This window comes from Temnothorax nylanderi, unplaced genomic scaffold (assembly GCF_030848795.1).
Source record: "Temnothorax nylanderi isolate EJ_2023f unplaced genomic scaffold, tnyl_v1.0 TNYL_tig0209_pilon, whole genome shotgun sequence".
Taxonomy (NCBI): Eukaryota; Metazoa; Arthropoda; class Insecta; order Hymenoptera; family Formicidae; genus Temnothorax; species Temnothorax nylanderi.
Genome location: NW_027249271.1, coordinates 139,941 through 156,942, shown reverse-complemented (window position 1 = coordinate 156,942; position 17,002 = coordinate 139,941). Strand labels below are relative to the sequence as shown.

At 33.0% G+C, this 17,002-nt stretch overlaps 1 protein-coding gene and 1 long non-coding RNA gene across 2 annotated transcripts in view; one reads left to right on the top strand and one right to left on the bottom strand.

Moving 5' to 3' along the window:
• Window positions 1-17,002, top strand: part of LOC139779089 (uncharacterized) — an 85,702-nt gene that overhangs the window by 48,122 nt on the left and 20,578 nt on the right. The window lies entirely within an intron of this gene.
• Window positions 859-1,772, bottom strand: LOC139779084 (uncharacterized). The gene is made up of 2 exons (XR_011719800.1): window positions 1,324-1,772; window positions 859-1,249 (listed from the first exon to the last, which is right to left on the bottom strand). It is a non-coding gene; the product is annotated as an uncharacterized lncRNA (long non-coding RNA).

The following is a 17,002-nucleotide window of genomic DNA, read 5'->3' as shown; positions in this document are numbered from 1 at the left end:
GTTGTTCAATTATAATAAGGTTTTTGCAAAGCGCTCCAAGCTTGCGAGCCACAATGCTGTCAAAGATCTTAGGCATTATGCTTTGCTTACAAATAGGACGGTAGTTTGTAACAAATTGGCGTTCACCTCCTTTAAAAATTGGAGAAACAAGACATTGTTTCCAAACTGCAGGAAATGAGCCCATTTTTAGTGATTTGTTAAATATTAGCCATAAGAACCGTGATGCGATAAAAATATTTGACTTGAAGATTGATGGAGGAATACCATCCACACCGGCGGCGCAATTTAGAGAGAGATTATCGATTTCATTGTACATCTCCTCTATAGATATATCCAAGAAGAGGAGATTCAGAGAGTGAGCCAGATTAGGATCTATTTCAGGTTCAATATTATTTCCATCGTCGCCGGAGTAGACAGATTCGAAGTAATCGGCAAAGCAGTTTGCGATAGTCTCATTATCCTGCACAAGGTGATCATTGTATAAAATGAAAGAGGCATGAGGCTCTGAAGATCTAATATTTTTTATAAATTTCCAAAAAAGTTTCGTGTTATCCGTTATGGTGCTTTCAGTTTTATTAATAATGATAATGAAGATGAAAATAACGATCAAAATTATGACCAAAATGAACCGTTATACCATGGTGCTGAAATAACTGTTGGGGATAGTATGATGTTAATTTTATCTCTTCTTTTACATCATAATCTTACAATGTCATGCATTGCTGACATTATTACTGTTTTAGAATTTCATTGTATATCTCGAAATTTAAAAAAAGATAGTTTATATAAATTAAAAAAATTTTTTCGTATAAATAAAACTAATATATAACAAGACAAAAGGGCTTGCGAACTAGCAGGTTGTTAATGCTGACATGTATTTAAAATCATAACAATGACTTGACAATAACAAACGTTTCGGCCATAACTGTGGCCTTCTTCAGTGTAGTCGTTAAATTAAAACAATATACCCCCTTATACAATAAAGAATCATTCGCTTACAAATTAGATGGCCTGCTACATTACATCGATTAAAACGCACTCGCTTACATACGCTCACACCCTACGCACATCGCCTCGGTCAGATCGCAGCTCGTAGACATATCGCGTCTGGTAATACTTCGAGCCTTCGTAAAGTCAGTTTGCCGCTCGCAGATATATCGCGTCTGGTAATCCTTCGAGCCTTCGCAGAATCATAATGAGAAGGAATCCGTCCCTACCCCGTCTTCACAATACGATAAGAATGGATGCCCTTATGCAGAAATTTATTTCGTGTTAAATTAAAAAGAAACAGTAAACTCATACAACTCAACCTGCACTAGCTACCTTCGCTCGCGGAAACGCTTCTCGAACGACACATGTTCGTCAGTGGTCGGTCAGGTGTCAAATGCGAGAGTCAGCGATCTATCCAGAGGGAAATTATGGAGGGGATAGAGTACGGGAGAGGAAGGAGAAGAGACCCACGTGGGAATCAGGAAGGTGGGAGAGTGTTGAGGATCGGGAGATAGGCTTCTGGCAATAACTCCGTGTCACTCTGTTTGTTGAGACCGTCGCTCTGTCTTTTTATATGTAACATTTCAGAAATGAGACGTTTATTATACACCGGCTCACTGTCTAAGATCCTCACTCCTTCCCAATCTAATCTATGATCCGTTTTTAAACGATGTTCGGTAATAACTGATGGAGATCCGCTTCTCTTCAAGATATCGGATTTATGCTCTTTAATTCTGGTTTTGAGCTGTCTTTTAGATTGCCCCACATAAGTAGCATCACAATCCACACAACTTATCTTGTAAACTATTCCGCAGTGTGCTGATATGTCTAATTTATCCTTGCCCGTTGTGATGAACCTGTTCAACTTAAACGGAATCGTAAAGGCGGGGCGAAAATTAATATTTTTGGCTAACGTCGTAAAGCCATCTGAAATAGTTTTAATATACGGAATAGTAAAATTAGAAATCTTAGCAAATTGGCTGCTAGGTTGTGTGTTATGAGCTAGGAATTTAATTCTTCTTCTAATCGTCGAAAAAATGAAACCAAGCGGATATCCATTCTTAAGTAATGTGTTAATTGTGTTTTTTAAATTTTCCTTGTGAAACTGCGGGTGGGAAAGAGAGATGATCTTATCAATGAGCCCGTATATTACGCCTCTTTTGTGACAAAGAGGATGGTTGGAATTAAAATTCAAATATCTGCCTGAGTAGGTTGGTTTATGGAAATGGTCGAAAATAATTCTCTCATCCTCTATTATAATGGTAACATCCAAAAAATTGAGTTTGCCCTCGCGTCCGATTTCACAAGTAAATTGCAACCGATCATGTAACGAATTGAACGTCTCCAATGTATTCTCAATCTCATTACCAGGAGCATCCATTGCAATGTCATCGACATACCGGATATAAAACTGTGGAACATAATTAAGCCGTGATATTGCAACCCGCTCCAGATCACACATAACCATATCTGCCGCTATTGGTGATAGTGGAGACCCCATGGGGCTGCCAAAAATTTGCTTATAATATTTATTGTTAAATGAGAAGTATGTCGAGTTAAGAACCAATCGGATTGCAATAGTGAATTCGTCAAACGGAATGTCTGTGAGTTTCGAAATCTCATCCCACCTATTTGTTACACTGTCTACCACCAAGTCTGTTGGAACATTGGTAAAAAGTGAAACGACATCCAATGATATCAGAGTACGATTAGAGTCGAACGGCATACCATTTAATTTATTAACTAAATGGTAGCTATTATTAATATGGCTAGGAGATCCCGAAACGCTTTTCGACAGAATTTCATGTAAACAGCAAGCAAGCATATACAAAGGGCTGTTAATGGATGATACAATAATTCTAAGAGGATTGCCCGGCTTATGTATCTTAGGCAATCCGTAAGCTCTCGGTAGGATGCCGTCCGTACAATTAAGTTTTTGGTACATGGAGTGATCAATATACCCCTTCTTCTTCCACCTTGTTATTAAGGAGCGTAACTCGCTCGAGAGTTTTTTTACCGGATCTTTCTCAATTAATTGGTAAAAGGAAGTATCCGAGAGTGATAACTCCATGTTCCTAATATATTCGACCTTGTCCAACGCCCCGTCTGAAGACGGGGTAGGGACGGATTCCTTCTCATTATGATTCTGCGAAGGCTCGAAGGATTACCAGACGCGATATATCTGCGAGCGGCAAACTGACTTTACGAAGGCTCGAAGTATTACCAGACGCGATATGTCTACGAGCTGCGATCTGACCGAGGCGATGTGCGTAGGGTGTGAGCGTATGTAAGCGAGTGCGTTTTAATCGATGTAATGTAGCAGGCCATCTAATTTGTAAGCGAATGATTCTTTATTGTATAAGGGGGTATATTGTTTTAATTTAACGACTACACTGAAGAAGGCCACAGTTATGGCCGAAACGTTTGTTATTGTCAAGTCATTGTTATGATTTTAAATACATGTCAGCATTAACAACCTGCTAGTTCGCAAGCCCTTTTGTCTTGTTATTTATTTCAAGCGAACATTATACATTATTGTTTAAAACTAATATGATTAAACATTATTATTGTATGATCTGTAATCGAGAAGTAAGATTCATGCAAGATATTTGTCCATTATGTCGCCAAGCAAACAATTCTTATTTTATCGAACTATCTTGCAAAAATCAATTAAGAGAAATGTATGCAAGACCTTCATTTTATGATAAATTGCAAAGTCAATTTCAAAGACCATTACAATTACAAAGAAAAATAACAGATATTTACGATGGACAACTTTATCAAGAATGGATAAACAACGGTTTTCTTCGTAATCCTAATAATATTTCTTTCACGTGGTATACTGACGGCATACCAGTTTTTAAATCATCAAAAATAAGCATTTGGCCATTATATCTTACTATTAATGAATTACCTTTTGAAGATAGAAAGAAAAGAGAAAATACTTTACTTGTCGGTTACTGGTACAATGATAAAAAACCCCCAATGAATACATTTTTATATAAATTTATGAAAGCATTACAAGAAATCGCTGAAGGTATTGAAATCAATTTACCTAACAATAATCATATTATTGTAAAAGGTATATTATTAATCGGAACTTGCGATCTTCCTGCAAAATGTGAATGTTTAAATTTTATTCAGTTTAATGGTGATTATGGTTGTCATTCGTGCTTATGTAAAGGTGAAAATATCGAAATTGCTCCACGTAGTTACGTGCATATTTATCCATTTGAAAATGAATTAAGTTTAAGAACGTCTCAACAATCTATTGAATTTGCCATTAGAGCATCAGACAAACCCTTTATGGGAGTGAAAGGTCATACAGTTTTATCAAAAATAATGCCAGATTTTATTACTGGAATGGCTATTGATCGCATGCATTGTGTCGATGGCGGTGTGGTAAAAAAATTATGACATTACTTTTTGATCAAAAATATTCACATACTTCTTTTTCTTTGTTTCCAGTTATTGACATCATAAATAGACGATTAATTAGTATAAAACCTCCGAAATTTGTTCATCGTATGCCACGTACAGTTGCAGATTTAGTGCACTGGAAGGCATCAGAATTAAAATGTTTTTTCTTTTATTATTCTATTCCTATTTTTGAAGGGGTAATGCGTGCAGATTATTTTGAACATTATTTACGATTAGTTACAGCTATAACTATTTTAAGTTCTGATGATATCACAAATTCTATGATACAAATATCTCAAGATTTATTATGTCGATTTGTTCATGAATTTCAAGATTTGTACGGAATTCAATTTTGTTCTATAAACATTCATTTATTATTACATTTAGGAGATTGTGTAAAAAAGTTAGGACCTTTATGGGCTTACACATGCTATGAGTATGAAAATTTAAATGGCCAATTATTGAAATTAATAAACGGTACACGTCACATTGATACACAATTGGCTAGTTCTCAAGATCAGTTTATTAAAATGATTAGAATAATAGAATTATTACCAAATAATGATATTCGAAATTTTTGTTTAAAGAAAAAAAAGCAAGTCAAGATTATACAAGAAATATATCCGCATTGTTACAGTGTTGGAATTTATAAATTACAACAAATTACAGATATCATTACAACTGCATTAAACAATAGTAAAATACCGTACAATAATACTGTAATATATCAATATTTTAGGCTTTTATATCATAACAAACTTTATGTATCTAAAATGTATAATCGAAGTTTGCAAACTGAATCATCTGTTGTACAATATTTTCAGAATAATGAAGAAAGATTAGGTATTATTTATTGTTTTATTAAACTTTCAAATTGTAATCAACCTTTTTGTAATTGCTGTCACCAACATTATGCGGTTATTTGTGAAATTCTTAAACATGATATATTTGTCACTACGGGTTATCAATTTGAGTATTCTACTGCACAATTTTTGTATAAATGTTATGTAACAAATAATTTCTATGTTATTCCTGTTAATGCTCTTATAACACCTTGTGTTTATGTAAATTTTGATAATTTAACATATGTTGTTTTACCAATTAATAAAAAGGAACTTGAATAAAATTATTCGTTACTTCTCTTTTAATTGTCGATTTAATTTTATTTAGCATTTGTATGACATATATTTTTGCCTCGGGGTATAGCGTTAAAATTAAATCTGTAGAATTAAAAGTTTAAAAGAGGAGTTAATAAGTATAATATCATTAAAATAGGTTTTATTAGCTGTGGAATATCTCAGTGTCAAAGCAGCATTAAAATTTTGGGAGCATTGTAGCTTCAAGGTAGTATTAAAATAAAATGTATAGAATTAGAGGTTTAAAAAAGAAGTTAATAAGTGTAATATTATCAAAGTAGGTTTTCTCTAGGTTATAGAGTATCTAAGTAGGTGCAAACTATCCTTAAGAATGTCAAAGTAGTATCAAAATTTCGACTCGGGTATTTTTCGTTTATTTGATCGTAGATTTGTCTCCTAATTGCGTGTATAGTCCGGTCCAAAATTTTTGGATTCGCAACCATTATTTTCTTTAGCTCTTTCAGGTGCGGAGTTATTTCGTTGATGATAAACTCTTTAAAAAGTTGTTTAAAAATTTTTTTTCCTCTTCCGTCCAACGCCGTTTTTGTTTGGCGTTGTGGGTCAATTTATTGGTGTTTTTTTTTGTACGATATTAGATTCTAAAGAGAGCACGTGGAACTAATCGTTCTATTTGATACTATCCAACGACAGAAAACAACATAAAAGTCATTAGTTGTAATGCAAATATACTCGATATTATATCAAATTTTTTATTAATAAATTTCTTTTCTGCCACAATATTTGTCCTATCATTAATTTATCTCTTGTATAAAGAGCCCACAATAATTACCGCATACGATGGTACCGGTATCTCTTGATCAAATTTGTACCTACATTAAGACATTTAAGTTAATCTCACAATCAGAATTGTATTTTTCTTTTTTTTTTACCGTAATAATATAACAGTTTTCATGATAATTGTCACAACTTGCATTGTAGGTTTTCATACTTTTGTATTAGTTTGTTGTACATCACACAAAAGCTGTACATCAATTGCTTTAGAAAGACAATTTTGTATGGGTGAAGAAAGAGAGAAAAAGGAAGAAAGAGAGGGAGGGAAAGAAAGGTGTATATATAATATACTTCTAACCAAGTTATTGTTATAAACTTCGATTCGTATTATTTGTTGTATTATATAAGAAACCATTGCCTTGCCCAAAATTGAAATTATCAAATTGAATGGTTTCGCACTTGTATAACAAAATGCATTTTCTTCATAATCGATAAGTCTCTCTTTTTCATAAGCCGCACAAACCGAGATCAATAAATCTGACAATTGTAATTTCTCTTTCTGCACGGTCTCGAGTATCGGGGCTACCTGAAATACGTAATTGCGCAAATCGCGAGAATAAATCTGAAACAATCGAATTGAATTGTCCAAAAACTAAAAGTAAATAATATAATGTATCAAATAATATATAACGTATTAAAAATATCATTGGCTTATTTATCTTGTGATTTTATACGAAAACTTTGGAAATAAGTTAAGGTAACGGCACACGTTAATTGTTAGTAGAAGGAATGAAAATTGTTACGAGCGTCTATTGATTGTGTATCTACAAGTGCCTTCATCAAGTGACGTTTTTTTTTATAAATAATGTACTTTTAAAATTCTTGCGTTACTCTAACGAGAAAAAAGCCAAAGTATTTACCAATGTCATTTTAAACTCTCACGAGTATGCAAATTTCCATGAGAAAATGTCAATCGAAAATTTTTTTTACATCACCACGGAAAGTTCAACTTTCCATGCCTGTAGAGAGGGGCGAAAGTGGCCAATTTCACGCCAGGGCTTACTTTCCTCCCTAGGGGAGAAAATTGATACTTTCCACCCGGCATAGGAAAGCCCTCTCGCCTCTCTCTAGGCATGGAAGTCGAACATTTCTGTAAAGGTGTTGTGAAAAATATCGTGTGCACCTCGGGTCGAAAGCTTTTTCAGACTCGTGTGATTTGCTGCCCTCGCTTTCGGCTCGGGCGGCAAACTTCACACTCGTCTGAAAAGCGCTACTTTCTCCCCTTGGTGCACAATATACTATTTACCGTAGCTTTTTAGTGTAGCGTAATGCGATTGAAACAACAATCATGAATGTAAAGCGATTTGAAAACGAATTCGATGGGAGATATAACGAGGAAGTTACCCAATGTTCAGATGATAAAGTAATTTAATGCAAACTTTCGCAAACCCATATTTTATACAAATATTTATATATAATGTACATGCACGGAGACAATTTTTCGTTACATTTTACCGTTAAATTTACCAAGCAGATTGGTAATTTTTGAAAAAATGCTGAAATTTTACTGTATATTTTAATAAAATTAATTAAACATGTTTTATATCTTATTGTAAAAGATATTAATATTTTTTATTATGGTAGATATTAATCAGAATAGCTCGCATAAAATTCTTCGTAATACATAATAGTTGTCCCACAACTATCATGATTTTCAGGGTAAATTCTAACAAAAAATTCTCTCTATGTAGGATAACACACGATGTTATAACGTTAAACATATTTTATTGTTAGGATAAAATATATGTGATAATAAAACTGCAAGTGAATAAAACAAAGTACTGCTGTAATAAATTGTTAATTATTTGTTTTATTATAGTTTATTAATCCTAAAACATCACACTTTTCCTAAAAGTCCCGTTTTCACCACACTCATGGATGTACGATACTCAGTGTGCTTTCAATTATTATCAATAACTTTTCGAAAAGTCGATATCTTTAAACATGTTTTTTTTTATTTAAACGCCAGAATATCAGGAACGCAGCTGTGTCATTATAATTACAATTAACATTTAAAAACAAAAGTTAATTTTGGAAAAAGCCCGGGTAGAAATTTCCTGACTCACAAAAAAGCGCTATTTGCTTCCAAAAATTACCTTTTTTTTCAACATTGTATTATATAAAAAGATCAATTATTTGTTGAAGGTAAAGGATGTAACTTTTCAGAAAGAAATAAAATAGTGATTTTTTTTAAATATATTGTTTAGACGTGATAAAAGTTGTCTGTGGACCGTGACGCAAAAGAACCCACACTACACATGGGTGTAACACACCCAATATTATTTTTAATGGCGTGCCATACATCTCTACTAAACGGCAGATGAGGCTGCGCAGCATAAAGAGTCGTAGAGAAGGAACAAAAGTTTAATTACCTTACTACTTTGATTCCCTAATTTTCACTATTTAGAAACGGCGGGCATTTTAATAACAAACGTGAGTGTGCTACACCCGGTGTGGTGTTCTTGAGTTAATATTCTACTTTTTTTAAACAAAACGTTCATATTTCCTCTATAAACAAAATTGTATTAATATTATACCATGTCAATTTAGGAAAATAGATTCAATATTCATCCTGCATTGCAGTACATGGCATCAACTGCGTCCGCATTAAGCTCGTACTTTACTGGCACAATTTATCGAGTTAGATAAATCAGATATGTTTAGACTGTCAAATACAGTTTCATTGGAAAATTGGCGACTAAAATTAAACCAAATTACTGTATCGTTCCGTATATTCTCTGTTTTATATGATCCTTATCTTTGTTTCGCATTAAGGAATAACAGCTAGAAGTTACGTAATGTGTTTTTATTTGAAAACAAATTGTATAAAAGTATAATTAGCAAAAATGTTTACAAATTTTTAAAAACGTATTATGTTAAAGCATTATTTATGTATTTTGAAAACGTTTTCTACTTTCTTATTACATTCTTGTTTCTCTAAAATTTCAGTTCTGAAAAATGGATAAGGTATCACGAGAATACAATCAGGTAAGAAATGGTAAGAAGATAAGAAGGTAAGAAGCTTAAAAAAATCTCGGAAAGCGCATAATTTCTAGATTTCCTAAAATTTCAAGTCTAATAATTTAAACTGCAGGAAATTTAGACTCTCGAAAATGGACAATTAATGTCAGAAGCATATAATCAGGCGAGAGAATGAATTAAAATTTAATCAATAAATTTCAATAAATGTTTAATAATAAAAATTTATTAAACCATTTATTAGTGCTAAATGGAAAACAGGTTCGTTTTGAATCAAGAGAGAGATAAGGTCAAAAGAATAAACAGAAATGTTTTAATTTTGTTTAAATATACCGTTTAAATATACCCGGTAAAACATTTTTATATAAAAACATAAATATATACTATATATAGTAGATATGTACTATATATATATATATATATACTATATAATTAGGTATAAAATATATCTATATATGAATTCTGTCTCTTGTATAATCTCTGTTTGTGCTTGAGGAAAGCTTGAGAAAATGAGAAAAAAATGCCTATGTAGGTATATAATATTAGAGAGTTTTCTATATCAGAAAAGAATTATCAGAAAAAAGTAACGCAAATAGTAATGATTACGTTAATTATTAAATAATGGTTCCAATTTACCCTTCAGAGACGAAAACGGAAATGATAATGCATTACTTTTATAAAATAAACTTCCCAATTTTGACTTTTTAACTTAATTCAAGTTTCAGTAAAAAAGAACACTTATCAAGAGTTAAACTAAGCCTCTTACCTAGGCGAAATGTAAAGCGTTATTGTGTGCTTGTTTCATGTCGCTATTATACCCAGGACAAGCACTATTGCCCAGTTATGATATTTCGATAAATGTTAGAGTTATAAGCTAAAATAATGAATTACATAATTTCATTTAAGATAGACTTAATTCAGTATTAAAATCAAATGTTAAAGTTTTTGAATGCCCCAGCAAAAAGAAAACGTGAAACAGAGATTATTTAAAGGCGTCTTCCATTGGGAAAAACTCACTGGCACTCAGTGTTTCAGTTTTCGAGTTTTTCAGAAACATGCTCACTAATTCTATCAATGAAATACGCTTTAAGCACTCAGTGCTGCCAGTGCCAGTGAGTTTTTTCCAATGGAAAACGCTATAAGAAACCATATCCGACACTACAAATTGTTTGCCTCCCCCCCCTCTCTCTCTCACTCTTTTTCTTCCCTCTCCTTCCCCTTCCCTCTTTTTCTCTCTCCTTCTCTGTCTATCTGTCTATCTATTTATGTACGAGTATGTATATTATAGTGTTTAAATCTCGCGCTTTATAATCAGTTTAATTTTGTAACATCTATGCTTTATTCCCTGAAATAAATACTCAAAGTTAAATGACACAAGCATGAAAATCACATAATTTAAAAAGGAAAGGTACACATTTTTTGATTTTGCATGATTTTGGAATATATTATATCACATCACATAGAAACGCGCTCGTTCTTCGGATGGCGAACGCTAAGGAAGGCAAACTAATAAAAATAATTTCCGTGAACGTATCATTTTTAATTCTTTAATATGTATTACATATGCTAGGAAAGTACATGTACACTCTACTACTATCAATTGTACATTTGTTTGAATTAGAGAAATGCTGATAGGATTATGAACTAAAAGGGTAATTAATTTTAAAATAATTAGCAACATTGAAAATTATCTTAATGTCATATTAAATGATAAAATCAATATCTGATAGTCGATGAACAATGACTTAAGTCAGACATCATGCATATGAGTCTTTTCCAAATAAAAAAGAATCACAAATGCCTACTGTTTGCAAATAATAACCAATTGTCGACTTTAATCGCTTGAGATATCGAAAGTAAGTAAAAAAACAAAAATTCTGATACTTGGAAATCGAATAACACAAAGATACGGAACATATTTCATGAAAGAAATTTTATCATATGTCACATCACTCACAGAATTGAAAGCAAGAATTTAAAATTGTTTAAGAAACATACCTATATACGTAACCGAATTTTTATATAACCAAATAATATAACCAAAACAAAAATTAATTGGTATAAAGATAAACAATGATTTCTTTATATGTCCATCTTGAGGGGGTCCAACTTGCAATATTTAATTCTTTGATCAACTTCATTAGAACAGAATCATTTTCTTGTTATATCGGTATTACAATGAAATTATTGTTGTTTCATTTTTAATATTACTTATTTAAAAAAACAATGTCGAGATTTTTACTTCCGTTTTCGAAATAAAATTTGTTATTATCAAGCGGAACAGATTTAAAGCGTTATCCAGAAAAGTATATAATAATATACATAAAATATACGTCTATATATTGTATACATATACATACTTATATGTATGCAAATTATATATATCAATGTATATTTGTTGTAATTAATTGAATTTGATAAAATATTATAATAAATTAATATATTAATTTGCGTACATAATACATGTATCGATGAAACTCTCTTTTATTTTTGATCTGCTAGAAAATGATCTGCTACGGGAAGAAGCTTTATTTTTTTTCACGTATTGGTCATTTTTTTTGTGTTTCGTAAAACATAGTATAGTATAACAATAATTGACATTCTCCTTGATTAAGTAACGTAAGCAATAAATTTATTAACAATCTTTTTGGTCGTGATTGCTCGCATAAATTAAAAATGAAGTAAAATAAACTTCCGACTATAGTTATTTAATAATTAGTAAGAAATGTAACATAATAGCCACATGTTTTAACATTGTGAGAATTTCGTGTTATTGTACGCATACCGAATGTTGTAAATGTAATTTCATGTCAAAAAGAAATATTGTATATTGTATATCGTATAATTTTATTGTATATCAAATCAATTTTGTAATGTAACTCTTTTATAATGTTGTACATTATTGTAAAGTAAATTGTAAGAGAAATAAAATAAATAATAGAAATGTGAAAAAACCGTATTGTAAATAAAAGAGGACCGCCGATCGGAATCGGCGGGGGCGGTGGAGGGCCTCTATAGGTTGACCTGTTTCTAGCGGATGTTAGTTACCTAAGATAAGAACTAATATTTAATTTATAACTAAGAAAATGCAAAGTCCAAAATGCATTTAATCGCAATGACATTCGGTACAAGCAGGACGGCCTTTAAAAATATTGCTTATACCTTTTTCTCGATACTAGTACCAAAATAAATCAAATTAAATTGTTATACATATAACACTACTACATTTGCAGATGTAGCACGGACGCGCACCAAAATGATGTTTTATCGGAAAAAAACGTGGCTACATAGTACCAATTTCGAAAATGGATGTACTGGCGATAGTGTACAGAGGCTTTCGACGGTCCCACGAAAAAGGCCGAGATGGCCTCTCTCAGGGTTCTCTCTGATATTATTCATTTCTCATTTATTTCATATTTTTATTACTAAATATTGCTTATATTAAGTAATAATATGAAATATTGATGAGGTATGATTTAGGCGACTGGTATGCATTCGGCAACTCTCCCCTATTTTTATCAGTGTAAGGGAGGGGGCAGCCAATCAGAACGCGCCATTTTAGGGGTAGCTTATTGGTAGAGAGAAGCCGGCAAAATCGGCAAAAGGCGACCAATAAAATGACGTCATGTGGTCACCCCGAAAATGGCGCGTTCTGATTGGCTGTAATAATGTCTTTATTTTATCAGAGGTAGGGAGAGCGCTATAAATATCAGCTTCCCGTAGGAAGAGGGGAAATGCCTCGCGCATCTTCCCGGGCCCCGGCACCCGAGGTATGTGGGGCTTGCACCCACTAAAACCCCTCTCCCTGAAACATAGCACGCTGGACAACAGTTGCGATACGCGGAGAACTACGGGGCATACATCACGTACCACAACAGTATAAATATTAGCATCGAGACTGCGGAGCTATCATTATCTCTTAGGTTCTCGAAGAATACAGGACACAGATCAAGAGCAATGGAAGCCTTTAGGAGAATTGTTTCATATTTTGATGTATTTATACAAAAGAAATTGGATATCATTAAACAGTTGCCTCTTGAAATATCCAACATGATTTTTGGCATGTTGGACAACCGATCTCTCCGGTCGGTTTCAACGGTGTCTGAAGCATGGGAAACGATATCTATGGATGAACGGAGACGCAGGCACCGCCTTGCAAAATTAAATGTAAAACCTGTAAAACGGCAACCTGTAAAATACAATAAAATTCTGACGTTCAAATTCAATGAACGAAACGGCAGGGCTGTTAAGGTAGATCCGAATCGATCTCGCCGATTACGAACACGCACCTCCTTTAGAGATAAGAGAAGTAATCTGCGCTTTTGAATATAAATGTAATGAAAAATAAATGTAAATAGCATGTAGTAGCATTAGTAATAATAAAGTAGTAGTAATGATGGCGGATAAAACTAAGTTAATTCTTAACATCATCTAGATTTAAAAAGTTTCTTTGTAACTCTCGTTGGTTTTCGAGTCTGAGTTGTCAACCCGATGTTCTGCGCTGGACCTATAAAATCATCTTTTCACGAAGACCATATGGACCGTAACCATAATGATAATTTAACCATATTCGACGCTGCGAGAATCTATGTATGTACTTGCTATAAAAGTTACGAATAATTTCTAACAGAATATGAAATTATACATATGTATATTTGTATATTTGACGTTCATTACCGATATAATTTAAGTTTATACCACTTTTTTGTATAACAATATAGATATACCTGCCTACAGATAAAGATATGTTAGTAAAATTTGTATTAGGTATGTCGTTGAAAAGCATTGTCGTGTTCAAATATATCTTTCTTATTATCTTTTTTATAATTTCATCCACAAGTACTGTTTTTCTTGAGTTGTCCTGTGTTCTAGATTTTCCAGATTATAGGGGAAACCGGGGCTAAACAGTCCGTTTTTTTCGGTGCCGATTTTTAACAACAAAATAAATAATTGTAGTTAAATGTGGTATACCACTGTAAAGAGTAAACCTTTAGCTACAAAATTTATATAGGAAATTTTTGTCTACGTCGCTTTGTTTAACCGGTATAGAGCAAAAACGACAACGGTGGAAAAATTGAAATCTCAAAAATGCCGGGGTATAACAGTCTGCACTGCATTTTCAATACATATACGTACATCTAATTCTAAAAAATAATAGGATACATGCAATAATTGTTTTTTAAGAGAAAAATATAAAAATTTATTTAAAATTTTTATGCGAAACATTATTAAAAAATAGTTACGAGGGTTTTTCTTTCCGCAGAAATCACTCGCCCGACTTGTTTCACTCCTCGACGTCCGATGACTCTATTCGGTGTCTGAACGGTTGTAATTCCCGTCTCATCCATATTCCATATGCAGTGAGCCCGAAAATGCCTTGGAAATGCACCCGGACTGCTTACTGACCGATTAGCCCCAAACACAAGTTTCAGGTTTGATCGCCCACGAAATATTAGACATCAACGATAATGAAAAAACTACACTGGATTCGTGTTCAGCATGCATTACTCTTTATAATCACGTACCTCGAGATTTGGAGAGCAAATATTATTGCAGATATTACAAAATTTCCACGCGCAGAAAATGTAACTTTCACCTTTCGAAAACACGTTTGCCCTCGTAAAAATCATAACACGGCAGGTAACCTGCCGAAACTCCGTTGGTCACATGGGTACTATAAGCAGCGTTTACAATGTTAATAGCGAGTTCGCACAATATACAGGTTCCGAGATATTTGATTAGACGTATTTACCCCGTAGACGTTTTAGCCCCGGTCTCCCCTACCTGAATTTATAAATGTGCAAGGTATCTTAAAATTCCTTTTTGTCAATGATCTATTTAGAAATGTAAGGATGCCTGTTCAAGCGTGTGAGGGGCCAGCACGAAGCTCGAGACTTAGATTATTCACCACGGGTTCAACAAATACGTTTATTTTGCCGAATACAGGTATTAGCAATTGTTTCCTGGCGCGCACAAAAAAATTATGATGTTGTTAAATAATATAATAATAGATATAATATATTACTACCTACAGATAGAGAAATGTTAATAAAATTCTTTCAGTATTGTGTGTATGATTGGAAATCGTCGTTGAAACACCTTTCTTACTATATTCTTCGTAACTTTATTCACAAGTACTGTCTTTCTTGAGTTGTGCAATTTGTTCTGTGTCCCATATTTTGTAGATTACTTGAACTCTTGATTTAAGAGATTTCTTTGTTTTCCAGTTGAAGTAAGCATACCAAATTATACAAAAATTTTGAATTGTTTTTTTCTCTTGCTTCCGTTTCCATTTTTCTGTTAATTTTCTCCTTAATGGAAGAGACACTGAGAGATGTATAAATGATTACTTGTTCGAATCACTTGATTACGCATATGCAGGTAATCGATGAAAATGAATAGCGTCGAGCCTGACTGGCCTCTGTCGAAAATTAGCCTCTTCCTCGTCGAAAACAAATTTGTTACTAAGTTTATATCACTTTTATTGTATAACAATATAGATATACCTGCCTACAGATAAAGATATGTTAGTAAAATTTGTATTAGGTATGTCGTTGAAAAGCATTGTCGTGTTCAAATATATCTTTCTTATTATCTTTTTTATAATTTTATCCACAAGTACTCTCTTTAGCAATTAATCTTCTGTCCTATCCGGAAGTTTCTGTTTGTTTCTTTTGCGGTAAACTGTGTTTATAAACTTTGTAACTAAACAAACTTTTTCTTAAATAAACGACTTTATAATAATTAACTAGAAGGTCACACAGGCTGCGTTCCTATATTCACTGTCAGTACTGAAAATTTATAGTTTACGTCACGTATACTATAGAGGTTCAGTACTGGCAATGAATAATGGAACGCAGCCGTAAAAATTGATCTGCTATATGATGAAATAAGTGTTACATAGCAAAGTCATTTATTTCTCCATCTATCCTGCATTCTGCATAATTTTTATTTTACAGATTTTTAGACTTTGATTTTGTTTTCGTATTTTTCAATATATAAAGTGATGAATTTTTTACATCAGTTTGATATTTATTCAATTTTCAACAGATCGGTTAAAATGCATAATTGTTTAAAATATTAATTCCAAATCTGGGCAACAAAATTATCGCAACAAAAATTTACGTCAAAAATTTGCCCAACTTCAAATAAGCATAACTCCGCGAAAAATTGTCACATCTGGAAGATTTTTTTTTCATTTTAAAGGGTGAAGTCTGTACTTTAAGGAACCATTGTTAGATTTTGAATTTAGCCTCCCCCCTCCCGCCGTTCTTCCAAAAGTAAGGACGTGTTACGTCTCCAAAAAATTGCATACTTTAACACATTCTACGGAGTAGAATGAATTTTTTTCGTAACTATCATGGCAACCATCGTAAAATATGGACTTTTCCCTGCAAATTAAAAAAAAATTAAGTCCGATTTTTTTTCGCCGAGTTATGGCTTATCAAAGTTACCTATGCATTTTTGTGCATTCAATTACCGCCAACATTAGTATTACCCGATGAACACTACGGGGAGGTTATTGGTCGGATTTTTCCTATCGTGTATGCGTGCGTGCGTGCGTGCGTGCGTGTTTGCGTGCGTGTGTGTGTGTGTGTGCGTGCGTGTGTGTGTGTGTGTGTGTGTGTGTGTGTGTGTGTGTGTGTGTGTGTGTGTGTGTGTGTGTGTGTGTGTGTGTGTGTGTG